Source organism: Peromyscus eremicus, chromosome 22 (assembly GCF_949786415.1).
Source record: "Peromyscus eremicus chromosome 22, PerEre_H2_v1, whole genome shotgun sequence".
Lineage (NCBI taxonomy): Eukaryota > Metazoa > Chordata > Mammalia > Rodentia > Cricetidae > Peromyscus > Peromyscus eremicus.
This window is the reverse complement of record NC_081437.1, coordinates 33,139,107-33,158,282: the sequence shown is the minus strand read 5'-3', so window position 1 is coordinate 33,158,282 and position 19,176 is coordinate 33,139,107. Positions and strand designations below refer to the sequence as shown.

At 44.8% G+C, this 19,176-nt stretch overlaps 1 long non-coding RNA gene across 1 annotated transcript; it reads right to left on the bottom strand.

Moving 5' to 3' along the window:
- Positions 1 to 1,437: 1,437 nt before the first annotated feature.
- On the bottom strand, positions 1,438 to 4,118 carry LOC131897586 (uncharacterized). The gene is made up of 2 exons (XR_009375734.1): positions 3,883 to 4,118; positions 1,438 to 1,966 (listed from the first exon to the last, which is right to left on the bottom strand). It is a non-coding gene; the product is annotated as an uncharacterized LOC131897586 (long non-coding RNA).
- Positions 4,119 to 19,176: the final 15,058 nt, after the last annotated feature.

Genomic DNA, 19,176 nt, shown 5'->3' with positions numbered 1-19,176 from the left:
ATTTTATAGAGTCGAGGCCCACCTGCTTACAGGAGGTACCGCCCACAGTGAGCTGGGCCCTCCCACATCAACTGTCAATCACTGTCCCCACAGACATGCCCGCAGGCCAGTCTGATAGAGACAATTCTTCTGCTGAGATTCCCTCTTCCCAGGTATTGTCAAATTGATAACCAAGATTAGCTATCTCAAGTATCTATTTGCTTAACCCTAGTATACACATTCCCCGTGAGAACTGGATTTACTCCCCTCAGAGTTATGGTGAGAAGTCATTTGTCCTGTCTTTTCTAAAAGCCAGGCAAAATGCTGTCCGACAAACTTGCTGAATTCCGCTGCTTGCTGAATTCCAAAGCCTGTTTCATGGCAGACACTGTAATATGATTAGAATCCTTCCTTTCCGTCTGCATAGGAGCCTAGGACCCCAAACACTCTTTTTTAGGATGGCGCATGTTCCTCCTATCCTCAAGGACAGCCTCCCCCTCCATACTCCCTTCCTCCAGCCACAGCAGGGAGTGTCACCTGTGCTGTGGTGACAGATGCCAGTGCACAACCTCTCAGATCTGCACTGATCTGCAGTGGAGATGGGAGAGAGACAGAAGTATTTTGTCCTTCAGCACCAATACCATCGCCTCATCGGATCTGTACCCATAGGGCTCAGGGAATCTGCACAAAAAGCCTTTCAGCAACTCCAGGGGCTTCTTTGTGTCCCATCAGCCCACACTCAAGCTCCACCAGTTTACTGGGGCTTCTAGCTGAACCCTCCCACCCACAAGTGTCTGCCTGAGTGAGCACAGGTTTGTTCCTCCTGCCGTCAGGCACTGACTCTGTGGGCTTTCCTCTCGTTCCCATTTCTGCAGCCTCTGATTCCCACCCACAAGCGTCTGCCTGCGTGAGCACAGGTTTGTTCCTCCTGCCGTCAGGCACTGACTCTGTGGGCTTTCCTCTCGTTCCCATTTCTGCAGCCTCTGATGGCTTCAGAGACAGTCATGGATTTGAATTAGTCCCAGCTTTTTTTTCCGATGTAAGGTACCATTCCTCCCAGATCTCTGCATCCTTGATGAAGCTCAGTTTGGGATATTTTTACAGTTAATGTTTATTTTAGATCTCCAGGCTTAATTTGAATGGGCTAAAAACTCAACTGAAATGTCTTGCTGAAATTCACACAAATCCTAAAACTTTAAAAAAGATACTTTTAAAACTCTCACAATACATCTACAAGACGTCTTAACCACTGCATATGCGTAGTTATGGAATTTAAAGGAATGTCACTTAAGTCCAGCACACCCTGAAAGTTCCTTTGCTCTTCAGGCTCCTGCAATACTTATAATGAGGATAATTTAAAGGAAGACAGAAAGAAAAATTCCCTTCTGGAACCACAAGAAATGTTGTGATGTGGAAACGCGAAGAGAGCCTATTTTTAATTATACTCACTTTCACCAGTTTAATGCTGAAAGCGGTTTTTATTTTAGTTAATTGTACAGAAGAGAGTCTGAGTGAGTTCAGGCAAGGGAGGAAATAGTTTCTCTCCCTAGCAGTGTGAGAGTGGAACAATGGGGCTTAATTAATGACCAGCTCCGCACCGGAGCATTGTTAGTGTTCCAGCCAGACCCCAGACCTACTCTCCAGGGACAGAAGTGCTCCACCGTGGCACTAAGAAGGGGATGGCATCAAGCTCTGCCTTGCACATCACTGGCTCCTCCTCCTGTTGCTAAGGACCACCGGCGGCCTTGGTCCCAAGTCAAACACAAACTCCTGTCCCCACAAGATCAGACCGAGGGTGACTCAGCTCAACAGCCAGACACAGACACCAAGTGATTGGGTTGTGTCTCCTTCTGACTTGCCATTGGGTTCCAACAAGACGGCTCTCTCCTGATTTCCGAGACAAGCCTCCTCCAAGCACTGTATTCTGGTTTGGATCTGAAATGTCCCCCCAAAGGAGTGGCTCAGATCTCTGGGGCTGAAGGAGCTCCTGTAAGGATGGGTTGTTTGAAAGTATATTTAGCGCCCTCAAATGACTCCTGCATCCTCCCACGCAGGTGCGTTTTCTGCCTGTGGTTGGTCCTCTTTCTACTTCCCAGCCTGCGGTGGCACAGCTAAGGGGGATCTTGCCAGATGCTGTGCTGTTTAAGTCACATAAGCCTAACTTCGGGAGGAAATAAGGAAGAGGAGAGAGAGAAGGAGGGGAGGAGGGGATGGGAGGGCAGGAGAAGGGACAATAGGTGAGGGGAAGACAGAAAAAGAGAGGGAAGAGGAGGATATGGGACTGGGAGAGAGGAGGGAGGATCAAAGAGGGGATGGAAGGGGTGGATAGGGACAGGAGGACAGGGAAGATGGTGGGAGAATAGGAAAGAGAAGAGAAGGGGAGGGGGGAGGGACATATGGGAGGGGTGGGAAGAGGAGGGGTGAGGGGAGGGGAGGTGAGGAGAGGAGAGGAGAGGAGAGGAAGCATACATGAACATGGAGAGGAGCGGAGAGAGGAATAGAAGGATGGAGAGAGAGAGGAAGAGAGAGGATGGGAGGGAGGAAGAGAGATTGGAGGAAAGATTGCCCGTGGTGTTAGTGCTAAGTGGCAGCGCTTCAGAAAGTGAGTCCTAGTTAGAAGGGGTGTGCCTTTGTAGGGGAAAAGGGAGCTGCTCCTGCCCCCCTCCCCTGCTTCTGGCTACCATGAAGTGAGCAGATTTTCCCTGCCATGCCCTTCCATCATAATTTTCTGCCTCGGAGACCCAGAAGTAATGATTCCAGCCAAGATGGACTGAAACCCGTGTGAGAACGAATGTTCTCTCCTCCTCCTCCTCCTCCTCCTCCTCCTCCTCCTCCTCCTTCTTCTTTTTTTTTTTTTTTTTGGTTTTTTTGAGACAGGATTTCTTTGTGTAGCTTTGCACTTTTCCTGGAACTCACTCTGTGGTCCTGGCTGGCCTCGAACTCACAGAGATCCACCTGCCTGAGACCTCCTGAGTGCTGGTATTAAAGGCATGCACCACCACCGCCCAGCCCGGCTCCTCTCCTCCTTCTAAATCATTTCCTTCAGGTTCTTTGTGACAGTGGGAGCTGGCTAACACACAGCTCATCAGCCTCCACCCCTTGCCGTGCTGAGATCTCCTGTTCACAGGGAACCTCAGCCCCACACTGCTGAGGGACTGGCCTGCTCGTTAACTTTAGTTGGACAAGCAACTTCACCTTCCTTCACGAGCCCACTGCCTGGATTAGTTGCAGGTGAGTATGGAACACATTGGAAAAAGTGTGGCAGAAGATAGATAGATAGATGATAGATAGATAGATAGATAGATAGATAGATAGATAGATGATGGATAGATGAGAAGATGGGTAGATAAGATAGATAGATATGTAGATCGATAGACAGACAGACAGACAGACAGACAGATAGATAGATAGATAGATAGATAGATAGATAGATGTGTAGATAGATAGATAGATAGATAGATAGATAGATAGATAGATAGATAGATAGATATGTAGATAGATAGACAGACGGACAGACAGACAGATATGTAGATAGATGTGTAGATAGATAGATAGATAGATAGATAGATAGATAGATAGATAGATAGATAGATAGATATGTAGATAGATGTGTAGATAGATAGATATAGATATGTAGGTAGGTAGATAGATAGATAGATAGATAGATAGATAGATAGACAGACAGATAAAGGTGAGCCTACAGTACACAGACGAGAGAATCCCAACCCAAACACCCAGAGCTGGGGCTAGACTGAGAAACCATGTGGGCCGAATCTCCAGTGGGGGAGTGGACCAGGTGCAGAGGCTTTGCCGGTAAAGAGGAGGCGGCACACACCACAGCTCAGAGCGGCCATCCACCTGCCAAGAGCTCAGAGTTTACCGTTCCCAAGTTCAGCCACCTACAGAGCCATCAATGCTCCTCCTGCCAGCCTCCCACGTGCCTGGGCTCCTCTGTAGAGACTGCACCTCTATCCTTTGTCTTCTTTGGGCCTTTCCTGCTGGGTCCCTCACATCTCCAACAGCCAGAGATTCTCTGTGGCGCAGCCAGTGCTCAGTAGCTTTCGACTCCAAGGCCCTGAGTCCCAGACGTGCCCCCCTGTGCTGTGACGAGGAAAGCAGGGGATTTTTTTTTTTTTTTTTTTTTTTTTTTTTTGGAATGTGAGGGTACCAACCTTCCTCCTCGATGTCAGCATCACAAGCTCGTTCATCTAAAACAAGAAACTCGCAGCCTTTTTTTTTTTTTTTTTCTCTCTCTCTCTCAAGTGGCACTGAATTGCTAGTTGTAAGGATGAGGAGCAGCCGAAGAGTCCGACAGATCCATGAGCGCTTTGGGGACTGATGTCAGGTGATGGAGACTACTATGCCTGCTGCCTCTATCGTGGGGACTACCGGCCAGTCACGCGCCCCTGCCTTCAGCCTAGGGAACATGGGGGGTGGGAGGGGTGGGGGGCTCGGAAAGAAGTTGACAATGCAACAACACTGGGCAGCCCAGCAGGAACCTAAGAGGCTGACAGAGGGCAACACAAACAAACAGTAACAAACAAAAAAAGAGGACCGGAGACTTATTTATTCTCAGCGTGCACGCGTGTGCGTTCGCGCATGCGCCCATGTCACTCACGCTCCAGCGGCCGTGTCTAGCTGCATTTGTAACTGGATGTGTGACTTCAGGCAAACTCTCCTGTCTGGGCCTTGGTAGCATCGTCTTTGAATTATCCAGAAGTCTAGCTTTCTTCTGTCACTCAGGCAGTCTGTGGCTTGGATTGATTGCCTTTCGGCTCAGGAACCTTATCCTGGAATCATGTTAAGGGTTCCACCAAACCAGAACGCAGCCCACCTCCTTCTAACTCCACTCCCCATTATTTGTGCTTTGAAACCTCACTTCCTGTAACCAGACTGTATCTGTGACAGGCTCATAATCTTTTATTCAAAACCCACGGAGATTCAAAAATCTAGCCATTTCCGGGCTTTAAAAAGGAACTGGGGCTGGGAAGATAGCTCCTTCAGTAAGGCACATGCCATGCAAGCATGAAAAAATGACTTTGGTCCCCTAAACCCACATAATAAAGCCACTTGTGCTGGCATGCACTTGTAATCTGGGAATGGGGAGACAAGAGGATCCTGTGGGTTCATTGGACAATCAGTGGGTTCCAGACCAGACTGACCCTCCCTTAAAAAAAAAGGTGGATCACATACTGAGACTGAACCTTCACCTCCACACACTTGTACAAACATGCATGCACACAAAACATACAGATGCATGTACACACACACAAAACATAAAAATAGTAGAGAATGTGGCTCATATAACATATACCACGTAACATCCATCAAGGCATTAGGGAACATCCCATCATCAAGCACGTTAACATATTCCACAGCAAAGTCTGTGAATGTGAAAAAGTGTCCAGAATGAGATAAAGATGACTCAGTCAGATTAGAATAGTAGATTGGAGCTAGAAACAGAAAGAGATGAATGAAGGCTGTATGGCACCTCTCTGTTCAGCAAGACAAAGATGGGCACAGACCCATGACCCATGGTTCCTCACCCTGATGGGTGGCAACAGGAAAAGTTATAGAAACACCAGATAGTCCCAGAGAACCCAGGGCATGGGGAAAGGAATCAATTATCTCCATTTCTTAATTCTGAACTTATAAATATTTTTCCTAAAATTCTGCCCCAAAATGACCCAGGGTGGAAATGGCACCATGTGGCTGTCGTCTCCCAGCTTCCTTTCCATGCTCATCCTTACTCTCTCTACAAAAGAAAGACACACATACCCCTTCCCCATCTGAAATGTTTATTTACCTTGCCTCTGGAGCACACAACCAACTTTCCAATCACCAGTGTCCACAGGCCTCTGAGTCCTAGTACTCTAACCGCCATCCCCTTCCCATCTTTCAGAGGCAAAGGTACCAATCATAATTATGTTTCATATTTAATAGGCACAGTCATTCACAGTATGTGTATTTTTTCTAATAAGTTGCATATTAAAAATAATTATAATAGTAATCCAATACAGAAAACAATAATAACATTAAAAGAGCCTTAATAAGACAGGGAAAATTGGTTTTTACGTTTCAAATTATGTACATATTTTGATACAAGTATGTATGACAGGGTAGTTAACAAAATACATTTAAAAATAAAATATATTGTGCTCATTTAAATTCTGAAAGAGAAGAGAAATGGAAATTTAAACTCAGTGAGAAATAAGATAATAATGTAAATTTGCAACTATTTAAAAACAGTCTATTGATGGGGCTAGAAGTGTGGTTCAATGATACGACATTAGCCTAGCCTACACAGACGCTGGTTTAGTCTCCAGTACCTCATCATCACAGCCATCATGGACCAGTGTATTTTATGTATTGTCATTTTAATAGTGATAGTGGCTATGACATCACTAAGGTTTTTATATTACAAACATTAAAATAAAGGGTGAGGCATTTGTAATCCCATGTCATTAACTGATAGTAAGCCATAACTGACATTTTATACTTTAATGAACAAATGCTCTGTTGAAATCTGAGCTAGCACAAATAATCTCAGGGCAATACTGCACATGATGTAGAAGGTCAAAGAAATTAACACAGCATGTGTGAAGGGCAAGATAGGGCAGAACTCAGAGCCTAGATTCTAGATCCAGCACTAACTCCAAGTCACTGTGTGATGCTGAGCAAGTATCCTTCCTCCTGGGACCTCAGTTTACTCGTGAAAAGAGAAATGTGAATTAAGACTCTTCAGTCTCAAAACACTTCATCACCCACTGCAAAAGAAGCTTCCTTTCCGTTTACAGTCAGCAAGAGCATGGATCATGGACTTCCACATGGTTTCTGGCGATAGCATGTGCCACAAACCTCAGCATGGTCTCCAATGGCAGTAGAGACCACAGACATCAACAAAGCCCACTGCCACAGCTCAGGCCACAGACACTATCAACACCCTCATTGGCACCCTCAAGGACATCAACATGGCCTCTGGGGCAATATGGGCCACAGACACCAATGTGGCCTCTGGCGGTAGCCTGGCCCATGGATATGAACATGGCCCCAGGTGGCAGCACAAACCACAGAGATCCACCTGGCCCTCAGTGGTAATATAGACTGTGGACATCAATATGACCACCAGCTGCAGCAGGACCACAGACCCCAGGGTGTCCCTCTGTGGCAGCACAGACCACTAACATCAACATGGCCACTGTGAGTTTGACCATGCTTCAGTGAGTATATGGGCAACACAAATTGGAATTGTTTTTGTTTCTTTGTTTGTTTGTTTTGCTTTGCTTTGCTTCTCTTATTCTTTTGAGGAGGGGGGTGCAGTTTACAAGGGTCAGGGGCAGACCTGGGAGGACTTGGCCATGGGTGTGATAGGGGTGCATGATGTGAAATTCCCAAATAATCAAATAAAAATATTGTGTGAAAAACACTTCATCATCCAGTTTTAAAGGAAGCAGTCCCAGCTTAGAGATAACAGTCCAAGTTAAACTCCCGAGACCAAACCCTTCAGGCTGGATTCTCCAGAGAAAATGGTGGTAAAAACGTCTGGGTGTCATTTTTCCCTGCAGATCCTGGGTCCTCTTCAGAAGCTAGTGATCAAGAAGGACATTTGGTGGCTCCCCAAGCCTCCTAGACTACACATGCACCACAGACCCATAAGATAATGAAGGAGCGAAAACAAGCAACGCTAAGCCCAGGAAACAACACACAAGGCAGCTTCCGTCAGTGACCAGCCATCGTCAGGTGTCTGAGGTGTCACGGTCAAGTTGGGCATAATGTCTGCAGCAAAACTGTGGAAGCATTTCACCACGGGAGCCACTGAGTTCATCTGATGGTCCGTCTCATGAAGATGCCCTGAGAACCGTCCCACACTCTCTGTTGATTTCCTGTGTGCACCAGTCTGTGCTGAGGTATTAGCTACACTCTCTCCAGGCTAAAGCGTCAACAGTGCAAAGGGTGAGAAACACCAGAATTTGTTATCCAACAAAAAGACAGGGTTTTAAAAAAAGTAAAAGGAAAAGCCTGGAGTGGTGGTGCATGCCTTTAATCCCAGCACTTTGGACGCAGAGGCAGGTGGATCTTTGAGTTCAAGGCCAGCCTGGTCTACACAGTGTGAGTTCCAGGACAGTCAGGGCTACACAGAAAAACCCTGCTTTGAAAAGCAAAAAAAAAAAGATACATAATATATTATATATATATATATATATAATATATTAAGCACACATCACACGTCATTGAGCCGGCAGTGGATGTCATTTAGTGAACTAACCCATAGCTAGGACATGTTCATCTGCTGACTCCCAACCAGCTTCCTGACAGCTCAGTGTTCATAAGGGACAGCCAGCTCATTCTGCTCCAGGTCACTGTACAGGTTGGACAGATGGCACAGTCTTTGAGGACAAGTGGCAGGGGTTGAGGAGCAGTAAAGGGGACACTGTCTACTTTCGAGTGTACTGATGATTACTTTCACAACTGTTCCGGCATGCCTGCCTTTCCTCTTCTACAGAACATGGCCAATGACCTTGAACCATTGCATCCACCCTCAGGCAGATGCCGTGGACCTACATGCCCAGACCAGGGGACACGGTGACAGACTTTGAAGTCTAGCATCTGCTTTGAGCAGCAACCCAACCATGTCCCTTCTGTGTCCCTCTGACTCTTGCTCCTTCTCTTTAAAACTCCCTGTCCCCAGGCCCTGGCTTAAACGCCACTTTCAGTGTCTGTTTTTAAGGTCCTTCCATCCTCCTACTGACTTTGAACTCTGTGCCTCAAAACCTTTCTTTGGTGTTGGTTTCCAACATCTTCCATTTTTTCTAAACCCTGGCCCTGGCAAAAGTCTGCCACCAGACTTGGCTCAAGGCCACTTCCACTGTTCCACCTGCAGAGGGACTTGGGTGGCTGTGAGCCAATGAGAATGGAGAGAGTCTAGAGTGTGAACCAACATAGGCAGATCTTTATGAGGACAATTTCTGTCTTCACCTTGTGTATAATTGGTGTTCAGAACATATTCTAGGCTGATGATGAGGCACAGAGGCATGGGGCATGGCAGACAGGAGTCAACTGCAAAACATCCTGTCTGCTCCCCAAGAACTTTGCCACAGATAGAAGACGATAATATCCCCAAGAGCAGCAGAGGGTGCTACCAGGGAATGAACCCATATGTGATGTGTTGGGTCCTCTCCAGACACTGACTCCCCTGGAGCTCAGGGCCCCAACAGAGTTCTCTGTGCACCCTGACCTGATAAGATTCCACCCATGGAGTTAGGCTTTACTCACCATAACACATGCATCCAGGAGACCACACACAGTAAGAAGCTTAGAGTGGAATTAGGCTGCTTCCTACGAGCACACTGTATGAGTAAAAGGTACTCACTCTAAAAGGAAGGGCTTGTGGTACAAACGTATTCTGAGAAGCTCTGGGTGCTGAATTAGGATGAAAGGGAGATGCCATAGCAATGTAAGAGAGCCTACCAGCAATGATGGTGAGTCTGCAGGAATGTATATATTATTAATCATGAACTAAGAGTAACAGAAGAAGATGCAGCTCCCTCTAAACAAAATTAAAAGTCCATTTAGAAGTCTGGTCATTTAACATAGCAAACTAACACCTTATGTAGAGTAGACTTACACAGACCCCAGCTCTGCCACCACCTTGTGGAGTGACAGTGTATCACCTCACATCATTGGGACTCCGTCCCATCACTAATAAAAGGGAAACGATTAGACCTGTGCATGCTTACATGGAGAATGCATAAGTGGGACAGAGCTGGCGTGGGTGTGACGAGAACCTGTCCACCCACATTACCACATCTCTGAACAACTTTGCATCTCTGTGGTAGCTTCTCACCCCATGTCTCCATGGTGCCACCCTCTGGGCATAGTGAAGCTTTCTCTTCCTGAGGACAGCCCTGAGAGAGTTCTCGATGTAATGAAATCTGGGGACTCTGTTGGGCTGCCTGCAGGAAGATCATGTTTTATTGAAAGACCCGAGAACACAGGCCTGCCGAGCCCCTATTTCCTCCTTCTCTGATCCTGAAAGTCATTGGCCACCAGCTGAGCACACATAGGGCCAGTCAGGGCCTCTGGCCCACAAGGTCACCACTGGTGCAGAGCAGAGAAGACGGAGATGGGAGCCCACCCAATATGTTGATGCAGAATCGGGAGAAGGGTGGGTCTTCAAATCAAGGATCCAGTTCTGGAAGCTTCTGGGTGACTCAAAACATACTGTAACTTATCTACCTCTCGGTTTTTCCAAGCTGTGAAATTGGGGAGATGGTAGTAATTCTTACCTCAGAGGTCCTGGGGGAAATCAAGGAGATAGGGACATAGAGCTTTAGTGAGAACAGAAATTACTAATGTAGGGCCACTCCTCCCCAGCACCCAGTAATCAAAACTGTTATAATATCAAATGCTAAGTTGGATTCTCAAAAGGATAAGAAATCAACGGCATAATAAATGACAGGTATTTATAGGGCTCCATTATCCTGTAACAAGTGAAAAAAGAGAAAATCCCAGTGTTCCCATTTACACAGAAAATGAAGACAATAAAAAGGAATGGAGCAATCTCTTCCAAGGAAGACTGGTCCAGGACTCAAGGCAAGAGGACAAACTCAGCCCTGGAGCATTTGGAAGCACAAGCAACTTGCTTCCCTGACATAAAAACATGAGTCTTTTTCATGTATGCACAAAGTCACAAACTTGCTCACGTGTGAATGCACACACAGGTACACACACACACACACACACACACACACACACACACCGCATTTTTACACTCACTGTTCAACTCCCTGGATCGTGTCTGTTGACTGAGACACACTTTGAAGTAGGGAAAGGAGCCCAGGCTTAGGGGCTTCCTCAGTAAAGCTATGATTTTAGGCAAACTACTTTCTGTGATGCTCATAATTAATCTCCAAAGCTGTCATGAAGATTAAATTAAGTCAGGTATATAAAGTGCCGAATCTGATGCTGAGCACACAGTCGGTACTCAGCAATGTACTTTTGGCATAGGAGCCAGTGTCTGTTAACTACGGAATGTGTAAAGGTTAAAGTGCTAGTGTGTGTTGGTAGAAATGAAGGTCATTCAGATGACACCATCAAGGTCTTTTGAGTCATGGAGGTTGGAGTAGGGATCCATCCTGCATTCCAGTCCTGCGTTCCTAACAGGAAGGACATCTCAAACAACCTACAGCACCCAGGACTCTAGTCAGAGTGCTCTGAAAGGCCTTCCCATCCCTTAGCAGCTGGATTGGCAGTGACATTCCAGAAGGACACAATGTGGAAATATCTCTTGACAACATCCCCTTTTTAATACAACACTAACTGAGGGCTCAGTTTGCAATTCTCTATCCGTAGTTTCATAGGGGAAGGCAACAAACCATAGAGAAGAGTGCAGTTACCTCATGGAACCTGCAGAAATATACACAGGCCAGGAGGGAAGGGAAGAGAAAGAAAGGCAGTGACTCCCCACAAAGCAAGACAGTGACTATCAGGGCCCCCAAGATGAACAGCCAACAAAGACCCCAGGAAGCACACTCCTGACTTTGAGGGACAGCATCTCCAACAGGGCACTACCTGCTAGACTCCAAATGGGCTATCCTGATCTAGACAACATCCCCTCATCCAATACTGACAAGACACAGCTTTCGAGAATTTATTGCACAAAAGAACAAGACATGTATCTTGGCCCTGGGGTTGGGATACTCTAACATCTCTATCTCCAAGACAGGACTTTACCTCTCACCTTCTGCACTCTTGGACTAGAGAAGTTGGTTCTCAACTTTCCTAATTCTATGACCCTCAAATACAAATTCTTCATGGTGTGGTGACCCCCAACCACAAAGTTATTTTGTTGCCACTTCATAACTATAATTTTGTTACTGTTATGAATTGTAATATAAATTTCTGATATGCAGGATGTCTGATATGGGACCCCCAGAGGGGTTGCAACTCACAGGTTGAGAAGCAGTGAACTAGAAAATTTGTCTAAACCATCAAGCTTGAAGGTTACTTTCTGTCAGACCATCATCTATTAGCCTGTGTTATCACTGAGCAGAAAATGGACTTGTTCAAGCTGCACAAAGCCATGAGGTGCCTGGGCTGCCAATGGGGCTATTTATACCAGAGGTGGAATATCTGAAAACCCCATCTCAGTATCTAACCCAGCATGATCCTCTTATAGGCAATTATTCCCAGTTTGGCATGAAGTCCAAATAAGTGTTTAGAAATGCTGGAACCTCCCGATGAAAGCTATAATTAATGTATCAATGGTTTTCTTCTAAAGGGCACACAATCAAAAAGAGGAGCCAGCATATTAGAGCAATTAGCAGAAATGATAGACTGCTGGGGACAATGGCTTTGCATTCTAGTTGTCAGAATTTGGACATTATCAGGTCAAAGTCTGTTGTGGTTGAAACCCAAACTGATTAACATTCATGGTGGATGAAGGGCATCACACATGCAGGCTGAACTTTGCAAAGAAGGAAATACAAAAGACAAGGTCCTGCCACCGTGACCTTAAAATTTGAGCACTATGTGTACCAAAGAGAGAGGAAAAAAGCTAAAGCGCCCCATCAAAGCAGGGCTGTCAGAGAAGGAACTTAGGTGAGGAGAGCTTCAGAAGACTGGAGATGGAGATGAAGCCAGGCGTGCCCGCAATGTTCTGTGCTTACCACTGAACTCTGAGCCATGAGCAGGGCTTTTAGGAGACACAGCTCCCTACAAGGCAATGGCGGATGCCTGGTTTTGTTGTGAACTCCATTGTCTGTCAAATACAGTGTCATTCCTGACTTACCATGATGTCACCCTTCTCCCAGAAGACGGCCAAACTCAGGGCAAGACCTTGTATTCTCATTCCTCAGCCCAGGGCCTCATAGAACAATGTTGTTGAGGCTGTGTGAGACTGAGAACTGACTTCTAGCATCTATTTGACTTGTGGGGACCATCTTGTCTTTGTATTTCTAGAAACATAGAAGTGCCTTTCCCCAAAAACGTCAGTTCATCACAGTCTCCTGTGGCTGCTGTAGCCCTCCCTGTAGTCTACCACCCCTACCTTCCATGGTTCTCCATGAATGGTATAAGTCACTGGCTGACAGATGTGTATGTGCACTTGCCTTTAATAACTATGAGCAATTAGTGACTAGTTGGGAGAAGGAGAATTAGCTTTTCCCAGGGATGAGTCCCTTATTGGTTGTCCAATGAAGAGTGGTCAGCCTTGAAATGGACTCAGTTTGGATTGGCATGCGTGTGTGTGTGTGTGTGTGTGTGTGTGTGTGTGTGTGTGTGTGTGTGTATGTGTGTGTGTGTGTATATATAATAACAACAATCAAAGAAAAAGAGGCTTTTAACTTGAGTGTGTGGGTGGGACATGATAAGAGTTGGAGAGGTTGATGTTAGCCTCTGAGCTGGGTTTCATCTGTCCATAATTTCCATATTCAAGTCCCAGACTCTAAGACACCACAGAATGTGAATGTGTTATAAGATGGGGCCTCTAAGGAAGTAATAATGGTTAAATGGGGTTTTAAAAGTAGGGCCCCAATCCAATGTGATTGGCATCCTTACAAGAGGAAGAAGGGCCAGATACCAAGAGAAAAGGGCTAGGTGAGGACCTGGAGAGAAGATGGCCATCGGTAAGCAATTAGAAGGGACTGCGGGAGAAATGCCTTATCCTCAGACTTCCACCTTCCAGAACTGTGAGAGAATATATTTCTGTTATTCATGCACCCAGCCCATGGTATTTTGTTATGGGAGCTCTAACAAGCTAATACATAAGTTGTGACATGGAAAATCCCTCTTTCTTCTGTCTGATCTCCTTTAAGCAGTTGAATGGGAGGCAGAGACACAGAAGAAAAACTGAAACAGAATGTTGTGTGTGTGTCCATTAGGCTCATTTGGTCGGTAGGGTTGTGTAAGTCTGCTGTCTCTGTACTGATTTTCTGTCTGGATGTTCTATCCATTATTGAAAGTGGAGTATTGAAGTCTCCAACAAACTAAGCCCAAAGTTAGCAGAAGGAAGGAAATAATAAAGATTAGAGCAGAAATAATTGAAGTTGAAAATAGAAAGACAATAGGAAAAAAATCGATGAAACCAAGAGTTGGTTTTCTGGAAAGATAAATTTGACAAGCCCCTCAGCTAGATTAACCAAGAACAAAAGGAAGAAGACTCAAATAAATAAAACCAGAAGTAAAAGAAGCGGACTTACATCTGACGCCACAGGGAAAAGGGAATCATAAGACTATTATGAGCAATTTTATATCAAATTACATAACCCAGAAGAAATGGATAAATTCCTCACATTATATAACCTCCTGTAATGAGTCATGGAGAGGAAATCCGAACAAGATAATAAAAAATAAGGGGTGTGAAGAGGTAATCAAAGACCCAGGGCCAAGTAGGTGTCTCTACTGAAGTCTACCGACATTTAAGGAAGAATTAGCATTCATCCTTCTTAAACTCTGCTAACCAACTGAAAACAGGAAGGACATTTTTTCAAACGGATTTCAAGAGGCCACTATCACCAAAGACAAAGAGTTTAACAGAGAGCACAGGCCATGTCTCCAGTGAACATAGATGCCAAGCTCCTAGATTACATTCTGTAAACTGAAGTCAACAGCACGTTAAAATGATCAAACTCAAAAACTAAGTCTGAGTTTCTCCTGGGATGCAAGGATGGCTCAACTGAAGACAATAAATGTAACATGGGTAATTGTAGCACGAATTCTACTTGGTTTTAATAATAAAAACTCTGAGTCAGATATTGGGGTAAATGCTGAAAGATCAGAGAAGTAAAGGAGCAGCCACTAGAGAGACTTCTTACCTCTAGGAATCCTCAGACAGAAAGGGCCAATCTCCTCTCTTCTCCCACCTTGTATTACTGTCTCCACCTTCCTCGTGCTGGGATCAAAGACATGAGCCTCCACTGCCTGGCTCTGTTTCTCTTTTAGACTGGATCAATCTCTTGTAGCCCAGGGTGGCCTTGAACTCCTGATCTTCCTGCTTCCTCCTCCCAAGTGCTGGGATTAAAGGTGTGCGCCACAACTGCCCAGCCTCTATGGTTACTAGTGGCTAGCTCCGCCCTCTGATCTCCAGGCAAGCTTTATTCATTAGAGCATAAACAAAATATCACTGCAGGTAATACGCCACATTAACTAGATGAAAGATAAATGTTGCACAACCATCCCAATAGCTACAGAAAAAAAAAATCAACAAAACTTAAGTTCTTCACAAAAAAATTTCTAGGAAACTAGGCTTAGAAGTGATTTGCCGCAGCATAATAAAGACCATACAAAATAATATTAATTAGCTTGAATATGACAATTTCACAATGCATACACATATTTAAAACATCAAGATGTAGATCTTAAATAATATAATTGACCTATCTCAATGAAGTTATTAAAAATGAGCAAAAGTCATCTATGAAAAGCCCAGAGTTGATACCTTATCCATGACAACTGAAGCCCTTTCCCCTAAGAACAGGATCCAGGGAAGAAGGCACACAGAGGCCGAGACAACGTTAAGTGTCTTCCTTAGTCATACTCCACCTTACTTTTTGAGCGAGGTCTCCCACTGGCTGACAGTAAGCCCTAGGGATGGATACTCCTGGCTCTGCCTCCCCGGCCAGAATTGCAGGTATGTACTGCAAATGTTCAGCTTCTGATGTGGGCGCTGAAGACTCGAACTCAGGTCCTCATGGTTGCACAGCAAACCCTTTTCCCACCAAGACACTTCCCTCGCCCCTAGAAGAAAAGTTTGAATAAACAAAAATAATAAAACAAAGAAAAATGACCCAAATTGAAATCAATGAAGAACAATACATACATAAAGCAATTGGAAGGCCAAAATAAAAGAGAGAGGATGATTCATCTCCATGTTTGGGATGCATATTAAGAATGTCTAAAATGACTTCAAATTGACTCAGTGCTCTTCCATTTACTTACTGTGAGGACAGGGCTGGGTTCCTTAAAATCCCTGGAGCTTGGCTTCCTGCTTCGTTTCATATTTGAAACGTCTACTCATGTACTCTTAGCCTAAACTGCTGTGAACAGCAGTGACATCACACGATGCCCCAATGTGGGAATGAGTATAGTTTAGGACCACGGAGGAGCCGAGGTGCCGAGTCCATGCTTCCTCCTTTCTCATCTTTCACACACACACACACACACACACACACACACACACACACCGCCAAGGACTAGTGTTACACAGACTCTTAAAGCCAATGGAACTTGCCCAAATCATGTAGCCCCAAGTCTCAGCGATTCTTGTTTTTTGTGTACACACACACATACACACACACACACACACACACACACACACACACACACACCCTAGTTGACACACTTTGGATTGCAAGAACAGTTAGTAAGAAACAAAATTACCGAAGTCAAGAGGCAAGGTTGGTACGTGTAGGGACTTTCCCATATCCTGGAGCTATTGACTAGTATCTGATGGATTAAGCCTTTGTTCCCATTTCGGCAGATGTTGGGGTCTATGTGCTGGGTTCTAAGGCCAGAATAGTGTATTAGTTGCGCTAAGGTCTCAGAGTCTGCTAAGATCTGGGGGCCTGTTACACTAGTTCGTGGCCATTTGGATATGCTACGTTCATATAATTGCAGCTGTTAGTAGGTATCTGTGCAGTGGAATTATCGACTGGCTTGTTTTTCTAAATGACGAACTAAATTGTCCTGGTAGCCCCATCCAGGGACCAAAGCTGAGAAAGAATGTCTTTTTTCTGACTTTTGAAAATCTCAGCTACAATCTCCTTATCCACCTGAGGAGAAAATGTGAGGACACACATCTTCAACCTTTTCCTATCCGATTTGTCAAAGCCCTTGGGTGCCACACTGGGAACTCCCTCAAATAGCTTCTGATTACTGTACCCAGCAGGGAAGCTGCTTTGGAAACTGTCACATTGCCCAGAGAAGAGAGTCCTTCAAAAATGACAAAGGCCCAGCATCATCATGCTCATCTCAGAGTAATTTCCTTCTAGGCTAGCTCTTCCCAGGGAAGGTCTGCAGCGCTCAGAACATGAGGCTCTATGGTCAGGCTCACCACGGAAACTGTATGTAGGTCTCATCATGGGTTGCATCAGACCCTGGGGGAAAGAGGAATCTGTGACTCTAGAAAAGACATACTAAAAACGGCAAGTGACTATTCAAACCACTTTTCATATTTTAAGGGACCAAAAGTCCTGGAATGTTTCTTAGTTTCATAGCTCTTTAATATCTTCAGTCATGTTGAGAAAAAAAGGGGTTCAGTGAAACGAAGTTCTCTGTATTCAGATAAGAATGCTCAAGAGCATCCCTTCAACTGGACATCACGCTGCAGAGTCTCTGGCAGTGTCTTTTCTTCATGCTTAGAAGAGAGCCCAGGTGCCCCAGGCTACCTTCCCATGGATGTCTCTGCAGTTGTTTCTGGAAATGTTTCCATTCTATGGAAAACAAAGGGTCATCAAGAAGAGCTATACAGTAAGTGTTTCTCAACTCCATCCCCCACCCAGCATAGCTGTTCCTCAGATATCCGCTGCTGGAGCCCCTAATCTGGCCTTGAGAATGGGCCACAGCTCTTACGGGTACACAAAGTTCAGCCTGGCCCCCTTTGTACTGAAAATGAACTCAAGTCCATCACAGTCAGGTTGCAGGACTCCATAGCTGCTGCCTAAGCTACTAGAATTTGCAGTGGTTTCCTGGAGAAACCAACATAATTTGAAGTGGTTGGTTCTGTGCATCTGACCACTTATCAAGAGTGGCTCACCAGCAAAAGTAGAAGTATCCCATGGCTCCCCAGGGCCTCTGACTCCAGGCCCATTAGTCTTCATCAGGCCGAATGTCAATCAAGTTTCCTACCCTATGGCTAACTGCTCTCTTTTGGGAGCCCTGATTCGCTTCCATGGAAAACCCCACCTCCCTCACACAAGGTTAGAAAGGGCAATGTTGGAATATTTGCAATACATGCACTTGGTCACATTGCTTCAGTTTGTATTTGAAAGACCAAAATGTGAAACTAATATTCTTAGCAAGAATAAAGGGAATGTTCCTCCCCAGCGCCCTTCTCTTGCAACAGTTTTTATACCGCCTTGGCACACTTCACAAAAGCCACACATCCAAGATCAAGCTTCTCACTTCCAAGTGGAACAAGAAAAGATCACAGAGGACCAGACAACCCACCAGTAGGTCAACAGCAGAGCGGGCATGGCAAGCAGAGGCTTCCAGAGTTTTGCAACATAACTCTATCCTTTTTGCTGTTCTCAGGACATAAAACCGGGTCTGCTTTCAGTCTCTTTAATGTGGAGGACAGGGCTGTGAGAGGCACAGATATAATGACCAAGGATGCCATGAAAACATTATCAAAGAGAGAGGGTATTGATTAAATCATTGTCCTTGAGTTTGTGGAGAAAATAAACATAAAAACTTGGACGGACTTCCACGCAGACTAATATTTACGTGATTTTTTTTTTCCTGTTTGCTCTGGATGACACCATAGAAGAGATAGTACTTTTAAAAATTACTTGTGGCTCTGGAGATGTTTTCTTACTACTTTCCAAAAGTTTTAATTGAACAGTGTAGGAGGGTGCTTGCTTATGGCTCTTGCCAGTATTTTTATGTCACCTTTAATCTTCCTTATTTATCATGTTATTAAACTATTCACCTCATCATTTTAAATGACTTTAATAAGATTAAGTTTGTTTTGTTCTCCACGACCGTATTTATTCTTCAGTCAATCTCCTAATCTCCTGTTCAAGGTTTTAGCACCCCACTGGACACTGGGATGTTAGGATTTGTTTGTTTGTTTGTTTTTGTTTTTATTAATGGGTGCAAACATTTATATACGTTTAACATGGTTGTATATATGAATCCTTTACCATAGTACTGTAAATCTTGCTCTACCTTATCCTTTGTCATTTGATTTGTTTTTTACCACATTTTAGTAACACTAAGATTCCTTTTTAAACTTTACCTAATCAAATCCATTTAATTCCCTGTGAGTTCTCCAATAGATAAGGCGCTCATCTTTAAACAATTAGGCAAATGTTTGTCCATTTCAACCCTCGCTTGATGCTTGCAGTTTTGTGAGTTGATAATTACGTAAATATTTAAGAAGTCTTGACACAAGGTGTTAAGGGAAATGATAACCTAACCCCTGAGGAGGAGACACAGAGAACAGAAAACATGGTATAACATTGCCCATCTGAGAATGAG